Source organism: Halichoerus grypus, chromosome 2 (assembly GCF_964656455.1).
Source record: "Halichoerus grypus chromosome 2, mHalGry1.hap1.1, whole genome shotgun sequence".
Classification (NCBI taxonomy): Eukaryota; Metazoa; Chordata; class Mammalia; order Carnivora; family Phocidae; genus Halichoerus; species Halichoerus grypus.
The window spans coordinates 208,183,233-208,194,129 of record NC_135713.1 but is presented as its reverse complement, the minus strand read 5'-3'; positions in this window follow the sequence as shown (position 1 = coordinate 208,194,129).

Below are 10,897 nucleotides of genomic sequence, written 5' to 3'. Positions count from 1 at the left end.
GCTGGTCTAGCGCTCCCTGACAGCGAGCACTGTCCATCTCTGCGACCCCCACACGTTGATGGGGCACCAAGTGTGCGCCCCGCTGGGCTGCGTGCCAGGCGCCCACCGGCAGGGAGATGCGGTCTGGGGTAACACCCCCTCCCCACGCAGGATGCCCTTATTAGATCCTCCAAGTCCCAGGGGCCCAGGCCTAGCCTCGATGCCAGGCACATGCCCCTGGTTTGGGGGTACGAGCCACGATGCTGACAGCTGTTTCTCGCTAGATCTCACTCTCTGCCACCTCCCAGGGTTGCAGGAACACCCACGGAGCAGGTGCTCAGTGGCACTGCTCAGTTCCTCGTGCACGGGGGGCTTGCGGGACAGCTGTGCCCACGGTCCCCCAACTCCCACCCAGGCTCCGAAGGAGCCCGGGATGCCCGATTGGCATGAAGGCCTCATTAGCGCAGACTGGCACCGGCAGGGTGCTCATGGGCATCCCGTGCCCAGTGGGAGGAAGCCCAGCTGCCAGGCGCTAAGTGGGCCTGGCTCCAGGAAGTCTCTTGCTGGCAGGGCCAGAAGTGGCTGTGATCTCTCGGTTCTGGGCGGGCATGGCGTGGGGCTGCCTGGCACTGACTCGCAGTGTGAGCTGAGGGGGGAGCCTCTCAGGCCCCAAGGGACTCTGAGAGGTGGGCCTCCCAGCCCAGGCTTCCTTGGAGGGAGGGAGGTTGCATGGATTGCCCCCCGCACCTCCCAGGACCTAAGCCCTGAGCCCGATGCCTGCTAGGGGCCACGTCTGGATCCCCGGTAAGGCTCTGGTGCCCCGTAGGTACCGGGAACGTCCGGTGTGATGCACTGAGCCTCTGCAGGGAGGTGAGGCAGAGCGCATGCTGCTGTGGGCGTGCGTGTGAAGGTGCACACGGGCGGGGCAGGACAGAGGGAGCCGTGGTCAGTGGCTGGACCGGCCCTGGTCCTGGAAAAGCTTCCCTGGATCCCAGCCCTAGCCTGCTCATGGCCACCCAGCATGGCGGTCAGGTTGTGTACAGCACAAGGGAACCGTGTCAGGGGCTACTTGTGAGAGCCTGTGGTGGGCTGTGTCCTCGGCTGTGTCCTCAGGGACACACGTGTCCCCTGCCCGAGGGGGTCCACACGGCCACCCACAAGGGGCTCACGAGGCCTACGGCCCGTCCAGGATGCCCTCGGGGGCATCCAGAGTCACCTGGCCCACTCACCTCTGGGCCTGCCCTCCTGGGGGACGGGGTGTGCACCCGTGTGTGTGCATCGCCCTGGGCCGTCGTCTGCCACCACGGGACAAGGCCTGAGGACAGGTGTCAGGCTGCCTGACGCGCCCACTTCAACATGCGTAACTTTCCCTCCTGGGCACTGAGAGGCCATCCGGGCGAGCAGCACCCCTGGACCCCCACTTCGGGGAGTGGCCAGCCGCCGATGGACCCAGCTGGCTGGAGCTGGGCCTAGAAGGCAGGGGTCGCTCCAGCTCTCGGAAGCTCCCAGCAGCCAAGGGTGGGGCAGATCCTTGGCCTCCCGCCTGTTTTAGTGAGGTCCAGCTGAGGCCAGGAGCAGAGAGGGCCCTGAAGCCCCCAGCCCCCCGGCATCTGCCCTGGAGCTCTCAGGAAACTGTTCCTTCCCTGGGATGCTGGGGGATGGGCAGGCCTGGCCGCTTGCAGGCCCCCCTGCCCCCGGCCAGGCCCCTGGGGGGGCTACCAGGGAAAGGACTCCCGGTCCTGCATATCTAGACCGCTGGCCTTGGATGCTACGCCCAGCCTGGGCTCCTGCCCAGCACGCTGCGTGCTGCCATGGCGACTGGCGCGTGTACCAGGCTGGATGCCCAAGCAACACGGCTGCTGGTGGCGTGAGCTGGCATGGGCCCCACGTGCGTGCCGGCTGGGGGAGGGAGTGGCTCCCCACTCGGGCTGGCCTGGCAATGGCCCAGGACGGAGGGACCCCCCCGGGGCCACACCTGTCCCAGACCCAGGTCCTGGCCCCCTGCTTGAGCAATGCCCGCTGTGCCCCTCCTTCCCCACAGGCCAGGGAGTCTCTGGGAATTACTCCACACAGAGGAAACCCCCAAGGCCCCACCCCGCTTTCCTGTCCCCCTTGGCCCCAGGCACTGTGCCCTCCCAGGGCCAGGCCACTCTGGCCGGCCCCCTTCTGGGCCTCTGCCCCCAGGGCGAGGCCAGGGCTTTCCTGCCGGCCCAGGCACTGCTGGGCCCGGCCCCAAGGCCCTAATTCCCCTGCTCCCAGGCCCAGCGTCGGTTCCTGGGGCCCAGCTTGGCCAGCGCCCAGGGCCCAGCCTCCTGCATTGTTCCTGAAAACAGGCCCAGGGCTTGGCTGCCTCATGATTTTTTCATGGCGGAGCTCGGCCAGGCCTGGGTTGGTTTACTGGAGGTTTGCAGGCGGTTTAGGGTGACAGGCTCCCTTCTGCAGGGCAGGAGGGAGAGGGCAGTGTTGGAAGGAAGAGTGTGGGGAGGCGGCTCCGCATCTCACACCGCCTGCTCCACATGAAAATGCACCCACCCCCTCTCCCCTTCCCCACCATCCGGATCCCCCAAGACCCCTCCCTTCCCTCACCATCCCCAGCCCCACTCCCATCCCCCACCCCTCCTGAAGGCAGGACAGCTCATGAAATACTGGTTTTCGTGGACTCCCCTCCTGCGTGGCCCTCCCCCGCGCCCTTGAAGGGAAGCTGCTGGCTGGGAGGGGAAGCCCCTCCTAATGCGGTCGTCCAACATCCAAACCCCAGGACCTTTGCATATTTCTAGAACAAGAGGGGAGCAGTCACAGCATGTGTCAGAGTAAGTCCCTGGCAGCACGGGGCTCAGAAGCAGGACCAGATCAACTCCAAGAAACTAGATGGCTGTTCACTGTCCACCTGGGCTTCAAGACACACCCGCCGCGGACAGTCGGGAGCTCCCATCTCTGCAGGTCACCGGGGCCGCCTCCGCGCACCCCAGCCTTCCCGTGCAACCGTGCACACACGTGGGCCACAGCTGTGCGCAGGGGTGCAGCCGGCATGACGGAACCAGAGCCCTCACCCCGACCATCACGGGCACGTACTAAGTACCCACTGTGTGCCTGGAACCTCGCTAGAGATCCAAAAGGGACTTCTGGGACGAAACAGGAATGGAGCGTCTCCTCGTCACAGCGGGAAAGGCTGTGCATGTGCTCACCTTCCTTTGTTGGACGGCCCCCGGGGGGGGGTTTGGAGGGGGACAGCGCCAAGCACCAGCCCGAGGCCTCGGTGCTGGTCTGCTTCCCGGGAAAACCCGCACACGCCTAGGTGCTGCTCCGAGTGGTGGGCGAGTGAGAGAGAAGCCTAGGGGATGTAGCAGGGGACGGTTTGTGACGCCTGGATGACACAGGACTAAGTGGGGGCAACTGCTGTTGGAGATACAGAGGAGATGAGCAGCGGCCTGTCCACGGCCGCACGTGGGCCGCCGCGCTGTCGTTGGGTAGGACAACGCCCCTGTTCTCAGGAAAAACGCGCTGAGATGTGAAGGCTAGAGGGCAGAATGTCTGAGACCAACCCCCAAACGGTTCAGACATGAAAAGACAGATAAAAAGAACAATAAGGCAAGTGTGGTAAATGTTAGAAAGTTAGTAAGTTTGAAATTATCCCAAAACAAAAGGGTTAGAAACTATAATAACTGGGATAAAAAAATTCCATTGCAGGGTCAGAAGAAGTCAAACAAATATCCCAGAAAGCTGGGGGAAAAACAGGTCAAAGAAACAGGCCTTGTGGAAGAGATAGGACACCCCATTATCAGAAATCCCAAAGGAAAAAAAAAAAAGAAAAAAATTAAAAAAAAATGGGGCCCCTGGGTGGCTCAGTTGGTTAAGCAGCTGCCTTCGGCTCAGGTCATGATCCCAGGGTCCTGGGATCGAGCCCCGCATCGGGCTCCCTGCTCAGCCGGGAGCCTGCTCCCTCTTCCTCTGCCTCTCCCCCTGCTTGTGAACTCTCTCTCTGTCAAATAAATAAATAAAATCTTTAAAAAAAAAGAAAGAAAGAAAGAAAAAAATTAAAAAAAAAAAAAAAAAACAGGAAAGAAACTGTGAAAGAAAGAATGCAAGAAATTTCCCAAGAGCTGAAGGCCACTGTGTGCCCAGGGGCTGGAAGTGGCCGGGACAACAAGGGGACTTCACCAAGAGCACAGCCAGAAATGTCACTGCAGCAGAAATGAAGAGAAAGGCCTAAAACCTCACAGAGAAACATGAAACAATCCTGGGTACTGGGTCAGGACTCCAGTGATACCCATTTCCCCAAAATAGTCTAAGAAGAGACAGGGGGTCAGGCCTTCAAAATCCAAGGGCACACTTCCAGCATGGCATTCCCTCCCTCCCCAAACTCCCCTCCCCAGGTAGGGTAATTCAGGTGTGCAAATGCGCAAACCCGAAACCAGACTTACAGGGCCCTGCCTGCCGCTCCCCAGCTGGGTGGCCCACCAAACTCAACCCAGCCCCGTGTCAAGTGGGGCCTGGCGGGAGGGGGTCGGGGAAGGCGCTCAGCACAGCACAGTGGCAGATCCACTCCGGATGCTTACGGGGAGGGGCGCTCCTGGGGGGGGGCTCCAAGCAACGATTCACTCCCACAGTCCCCTATGGACACACCTGCTGGGGCCAACCCACCTGTCAGCCAGGGAGGCGGATTGGCCTCCGACTGCACAAGAGCATCGTCTGTCCTTCCCCCAGAAGGACCTGAGCCCAGCCTGGCTGCCTTGGCCCCCCGCCACTCCACGTTCACGCCCACCTCTGCTCCCCCACCCTACCCCACCCCAGGGCATTCTGTGGCTCCCCACTGCCCTGGTGTGGCACTCCAGTGCCCGCTCCCAGCTTCCTGGGGTGGCCCTGCAGCTCACAGCCCTGGGACTGCCCCTGGAGAAGTGGAATCGGCTCACCCCCCCTTGTCTTCCCCCACCGGCCTCCCACAGCCAGCCGGGTGAGTAAGGAGCTGGCTTTAGAGTCGGTGGCTGCAATCCCGGCTCCGCCTTTCCTGCTGTGTGACCTGGAACCTGCCTCAGCCTAGGGGCCCCCTCTCCTTCTCTCTGAATTGGTTATCGATGCCGTCTGCCTGGGGGGGGGGGGCTAGATGTGGAAATAACTGAGCTGCCCAGGAAGCAGACTGCGCATGGCAGCTGGGACGCCCACATCCCCATCCCCTGGGCCCCAGCCCTGTGTATTCAACGGATGCACGTCAGGTCCAGGTCCCCCGGGGCTTTGGGGTGGACCGAAGGTGCCTGGGCGTCAGGGTGGGCTGGCCCCGTCTGGCTGAGTCGAGGCCCTGGCCCTCCCCTCTTCCGTGGCCCGGGTGCCCACTGACCCCAATCGCACCCTCTGTCCCTGCGTCAGCACTGGCTGAGGTCAGCGGCCACTCCCATCACTCTCTGACGGCAGTGACTCAGGGGCTGGCCGGCAGTGCCGGGCGCCTCCCCAACCCCGTCAATGGCTGGGGGGGGGGTCTCTCCGGCACACACAGGTGCAGCCCGGACTGCGCGCCCAGCCCCAGGCGCCCAGCCCCGCTAGCGGGTCCCACCTGGCGGCCCACCTGGGCATAGCACCGGGCCCGCCTCGGAGCCGGGCGCCATCTCCTGGCCCAGGCCTTCAAGCTCGCTGCCCCTGGGGCGTGTCCCCGTGCCCAGCCCGTGCCCCACCCGGGGAGGTGCGTGCTGAGTCCCTAGGGGCCCGGGTGCCGCGCCTGCCCGCACCCCACCGAGGCGGAGGAGATGGGGGTGCGGTGGGGGAAGGGGCTCCGGTGCCGGGTCTGAAAGCAGCTAACAGAGGGAGCGCAGAAGGGCTGCGGGTGGCAGGGCCGCCATGTGGCCGGCCCTGCTCGCATCCCCGGAGACCGGGCAGATCCGGACAGGTCAGGGCGCCCCAGGTGTCCGGCCGCAGTTTGCGCCGCCTCTGGGGTAGCCTCTTCCGCGCTCGGCCGCCCGCGGCTTTTCCCTCCGAGGTCACTAGCGCTGACCTCAAAGGGCGCGGGCAAAGCTAGAGCCCGGACCCCGCTCCTGCTGGGCGGGGGAAGGGGGGCGCGAGGCCTTGTGGCCCGGGCACCGCCCCCGACCAGACAGGGACACGTGGCCCGGGCGCGGTCTGTGAGCGAGCGCCCGGAGGCCCACCCACCGGGGGTTCCTCCGCGCCCCGCAGCGGCCGAGCCGCGCTCCCCGGCCCGCACCCAGCCCACGGCGCGGGGGGCGGGGCCGAGCGTAGCCACGCCCGCCCCTCGCCGGACCCGCCCCCGGAGGGCCGCGGACCTTTCCCGGGAAGCCGGGCGGAGGAAGGAGGGCGCTGCGAAAGACCCGGTGACCCGTCCGGAGCCCCGGCTCGACCCCAGCCTGGCCCTGCCTCCTCCCACTCTGCCAGGCCTCGGGACAGTGGCGGGGAGGACGGAGCGCCCGAGCGGCGTCCTCCGCCCGTGTTCCCGCCCTGATCCGCCTCCTAGTCCTCGGAGTGGCGCCAGGCGTCCTGGGGGTGGGGACACCTGCCGCGCGGGGCCCTGACCTAGTCTAAGTCAGGAGAGCTCGGCCGGCCGGGCGCGCTCCCCAAAATCCGGGGCCCGAGCGGGAGGTACGGGGTTAGCCTGAACCTTCTCTGTGCCTTGTCCCGCCACCTCAGTGCCCTGCAGCCCCGAGAGCCGAGCAGCGCCGGGGGAGGGAGGTGCGGGGACAGGGTCCCAGGGGGCAGTCAGACCTTGGGGCTCCCTTCCTTCTCAGCCCAAGACACGTCCCCCTTTTTGCACACTGGAGTCAGGGTAGGGGGGCCGCAGGGCCAGCCCCTCAAGGAAGGTCCCTCCGGGGCTGGGAGCCCCTCCCTCTTCATTCCTTCGGCCTCCCTCCCTTCATGCTTTCTGCTGCCCTGTAGGTGCCAGGCACTATTCCAGTCACGGGGGACACCAGCTTCACCATTGTGCCCTGGGAACCTACACTCTGGGGCAGAGGGTGGGGACAAACAGTGAATAACCACTATTCAGGTAGGAGGTGGGGAGCCTGGACCTGAGGCCAGTGCAGGGCCTGGAGGCCTGCAGGGAAGAGGCAGCCCAACTGGAAGAATTCTTCTGGCAGAGCAACAGCCAGGTGCTAGCTTGGGGTTGGGAGGGCAGTGAGCAAGGGATGCAGTAGGTGAAGGATGGGGTCAGGCAGAGCCCACCACCAGAGCTTCCGGCAGCAGGAGCAGGGCGACCTGACTGGCAACATTAATTGTGGGGAAGTAGGAGGCAGGCAGCTGGGCTGGAAAGACAGCAGGGCAGGTATGCTGTTGCCAGGCCGGCTGGCACCCCGGTTTCTGGCTTTAGCCACATGCAGAGGTGGGACCATGTTGTGAAGAAGCTGGAGGCCTGGACTCCTGGGTTTAATCCTTGGTTCGCCGTTGCAGATTGTGGGTGCAACTCACCGAGGGTAAGAACTCTGCTGGGACGAGAGTGGTGACCTCTGGGGGAGGCAGCTGTGGGGGGCCCGTGCTGCATCCGAGACACAGTCATTCGTGGCAGTGTGTGCAGCAAAGGTGAGGAGCAGACAGACTGAGCTCCCCTGGATGGACCCCCGTGTCGGGGCCCGCACCCCCACCCCGGGTACAGGGAGCGTGTCTACTGAGGCCCAGGGAAGCGAGGCCTAGAAATGTGTCCTCAGAAGCAAAGCGAGGAGCCAGCTACTCCATCAAAGGCCACCAGTCCCCGGAATCTTGGGCCTGACACACAGAGGGGCTGAGTGTCTCTGAACCAAAAACTGAACACTGGGATGTCAGAGCCAGAGGCCGGGAAAACGGCAGTGAGGGCCTGGGGGGTGGGGGGTGGGGCGATTCACAAGGCTGCCCCGTGGCCTCCTGTCCCTAGACCTGTTGTCCAGTGCAGGAGGACCACCAGCCTCAGAGCCTCTGATAGGCCGCACCACCTTCATGTCACTAGACCACTTCTTTAGGGAAACTGAGGCACGGGGAGGCCACAGCTGGCGTAGGGCTGAGCCTGGCCCAGAGCCCAGGTCCTGACTCTTAGCCCGCTGCTCTTCCAGGGGCCTCCTTGGCTCCTGCTACACCAGGGTGGGGACAGAAACTCCCCTGGGGCCTGTCTTTGAAAAGCCTGGAACCCTCCTCTGCCGGAACAGGGGTAGCGCGGGACTCCTGGCCCGGGCGTCGCTGTACACCTGACTCCCCACACCGCGAGCCTCTTGCCCCACCTGCAACATGGCAGTTTCGTGGTACCGCCCAGGCGGCAAGAAGAGGACAGCGCACGGAGGCCTGGCCCAGGGCTCCCCGGAGCAGGACAGAGTGGTGGTGATGAGCCCACAGCACCGGGCGCAGCGTGCACAGCGCTGGCGGGTGAACGAGCCCCCGCTGGGCCCTAGTCCAGACACGGAAGTATGTGGCTCTGGCCTTGCCCTTGGACTTGAAACTCAGAGGCAAGCAGGCCAAGCCAGCAGGAACCCGGCCTTGCCTACCAGGGCAGCCCTCGGGACCACTGTCCGAAACAGACAGCACGGCTCCAGCCTGCCCCCCTCCCCTCCCTGAGGGAGCCTGCCCAGGGCCCTGCAGGTGGCTTTAGATGACAGAAGCATCATCAAGTATTTGATCTGTCCACAGACCAGAGAAGAAGACAGTGACCTAAGGATAGAGAAACTGGTTTTCCTTGGGTTTTCTAAAATGAAGTTTTTATTATGAGACAATTTAAAATTTACAGAAAAGTGGCAAAGACCGTCTGAGCTTTGCTGTAGGCTCCCCACTCAGTTTCCCTATTGTAACAACTTACACCGGCGTGGTTCATCTGTCATCGAGACCAACTTTGGCACTTGGTATTAAACTCCACACTTTCCTCGGACCTCACCGGTTCCTCTGTTCCAGGATCCAACTCAGGTTCCCACATTGCATTTGGATGGAGAAGGAAAGGCATTCCAGGCAGGTGGAATGGCAGCGGCAAAGGCTAGGAGCAGTGGCCCATTACCTACCCTGTCTGCCTGACAAGTAATGACTAGTTGGGAGGTGGCTAGAGGTGGGAGGCAAGCAGGGGTGAGGGAGAGTGAGTTTGGGGCAGGGCGGGGGGTGGGGTGCAGGTGGGCTGCAGGCCATGCTCCCAGGTGCAGAGGTCCTAGGCGCAGGGAGATGACAGTCTGGTGTGGGTGGCCAGGCGGTGCCCAGGACTGGAGCGCTAACTCTCAGCCCCACCAGTTACCTGCAAGGTGATACCAATTCCCTGCCCCGCTATTTTCTCAGCCATTAAATGCATGGGAGATAAAATGAGATGCAGCAAAGTCACAATAAATCCCCTAAAGCCAGCAATGAGCTAGAAAAAAAAAAATCACATCATTTCTCTGAGGCCCAAGCTTGTCCTCAAGATGGAAAGGACGCATCCGCTTCTGGGCAGGAGGGCAAGTGCAGACTCTCTCCCTCCTGCCCAGAGCTTCCCTGCTCGCCGGAGCCAGGGGCTGCTGCCGTCCTCGCAGTCCCCTCCCCAGGGACGCCGGGCCCTCTCCCGCTCTGGGCGGGGTGGGGACGGCCCTGAGCTTCCAAGAGCACAGCCCCGAGGTGACCTTGGGCGAGGCCTCGTACTGCCCAGTTGCAAAACATAGAAATCACAGTGCAGAAGGCGGTGCTCCCCCATCCCCCTGCGCAGGGCCAGCGGGCGCAGGTCTACCTGGAGCCGGGCCCCACCGCGTCCACGTATCCCTGGCTTCCGGTGGTGCTTCCCAGAAGGTCACTCCCCTCCTCCCCGGCCAGGCATCTAGCCCCGCATCCACCCCCCCAACCTCCTGCGACCACCGGACCCGGGGGAGGGGGGGCACACGCAGCCCCACCCCCACTGTCGCGGCCAGGCCTGCCGCGGAGCTGCGGGCTCGCGGGGAGCCGGGGGTGGGGGCGGGGGTGGGGGACCGCGGCTGCCCCCTCCGCTCCCGCCCCGCCCCGGCCGCCCGCCACCGCCCCTTTGTTCCGCCGGCCAATCGGCGGCCTCCTTGACTAAATAAGGCGAGGAGCGCGCCCAGCGCCCCCCGTCCGTTACTTCCACCCCCGCCCGGCCGGTGACTCAGGGCCGGCGGCGGGCGGGGACGGGGCTGCCCGGGCCGCGGCTTCCCGGGCGGCGGGCGGGGCTCCCGCGGCGCCGAAATCGCCAAATATGGCCGCACCGCGCCGCGCGTGCCGCCGCCCCCCGCCGCCCCCCGCCGCACACCTGCGGCCGCACCTTGCCGGGCCCACCCTCCCCCCCACCGGTGACACACCGCGGAAGAGGAAGTAGCGCCCGCCCCTCCCCCGCAGCCCGGCGCCGCGGGGGGGGAGGTCCGGGCTCCCGGGCCCCGCCCCACTCACCTCCGCGACCCTGGGCCTGAGCACCCGGCGTCCCGCGGACTGCAAGGTGCGGAGGGAGGAAGGGGGGCGGGGACAGAGGCCTGTGGGTGTCTGCGCCCTCCCCATCTGTTCCCAGAAGTGGCTACCCCTTCAAGCACGCCAGACAAAGGAGTGCTGGGGGAGCTGGAGTTGGAGGAGAGACAGGTGCCCCCCCAGCCGGAGTCAGAGGCCTGAGTGGAATCGTGGAGTGGGCGGACACAGGACGTGGAGACCTTAGCACTTCCCACCTTCCCTGTGTCCTGTGTGTGACATTTTGGGACCCCCAAGTGGAAGTCACCCTTACATCACGGACACCCCCACCTGGGGGTTGTCCTCAGGCCGTGATTGTGCCCACGGGCGCGAGTGGCCGCGAGTATGGATGGGTTTTACGGAGGCCCAGCCCGGGGTTCTCCCATAGGTGGGGCACACACCTGACGGACAGCAGCCTTGCCCCGCGCCCCTGAAAAGCCTGGGGCGACTGTCGGGGACCCAGCTAGTCCTGGGGGCATGGGTGGCCGTAGACAAGGCCGTGGTGTCTGGGGGACTCCACAGGCGAGCTGGGCAGCTGCTTTACCGTCTGGGCCCATCGTCCTCACCATAG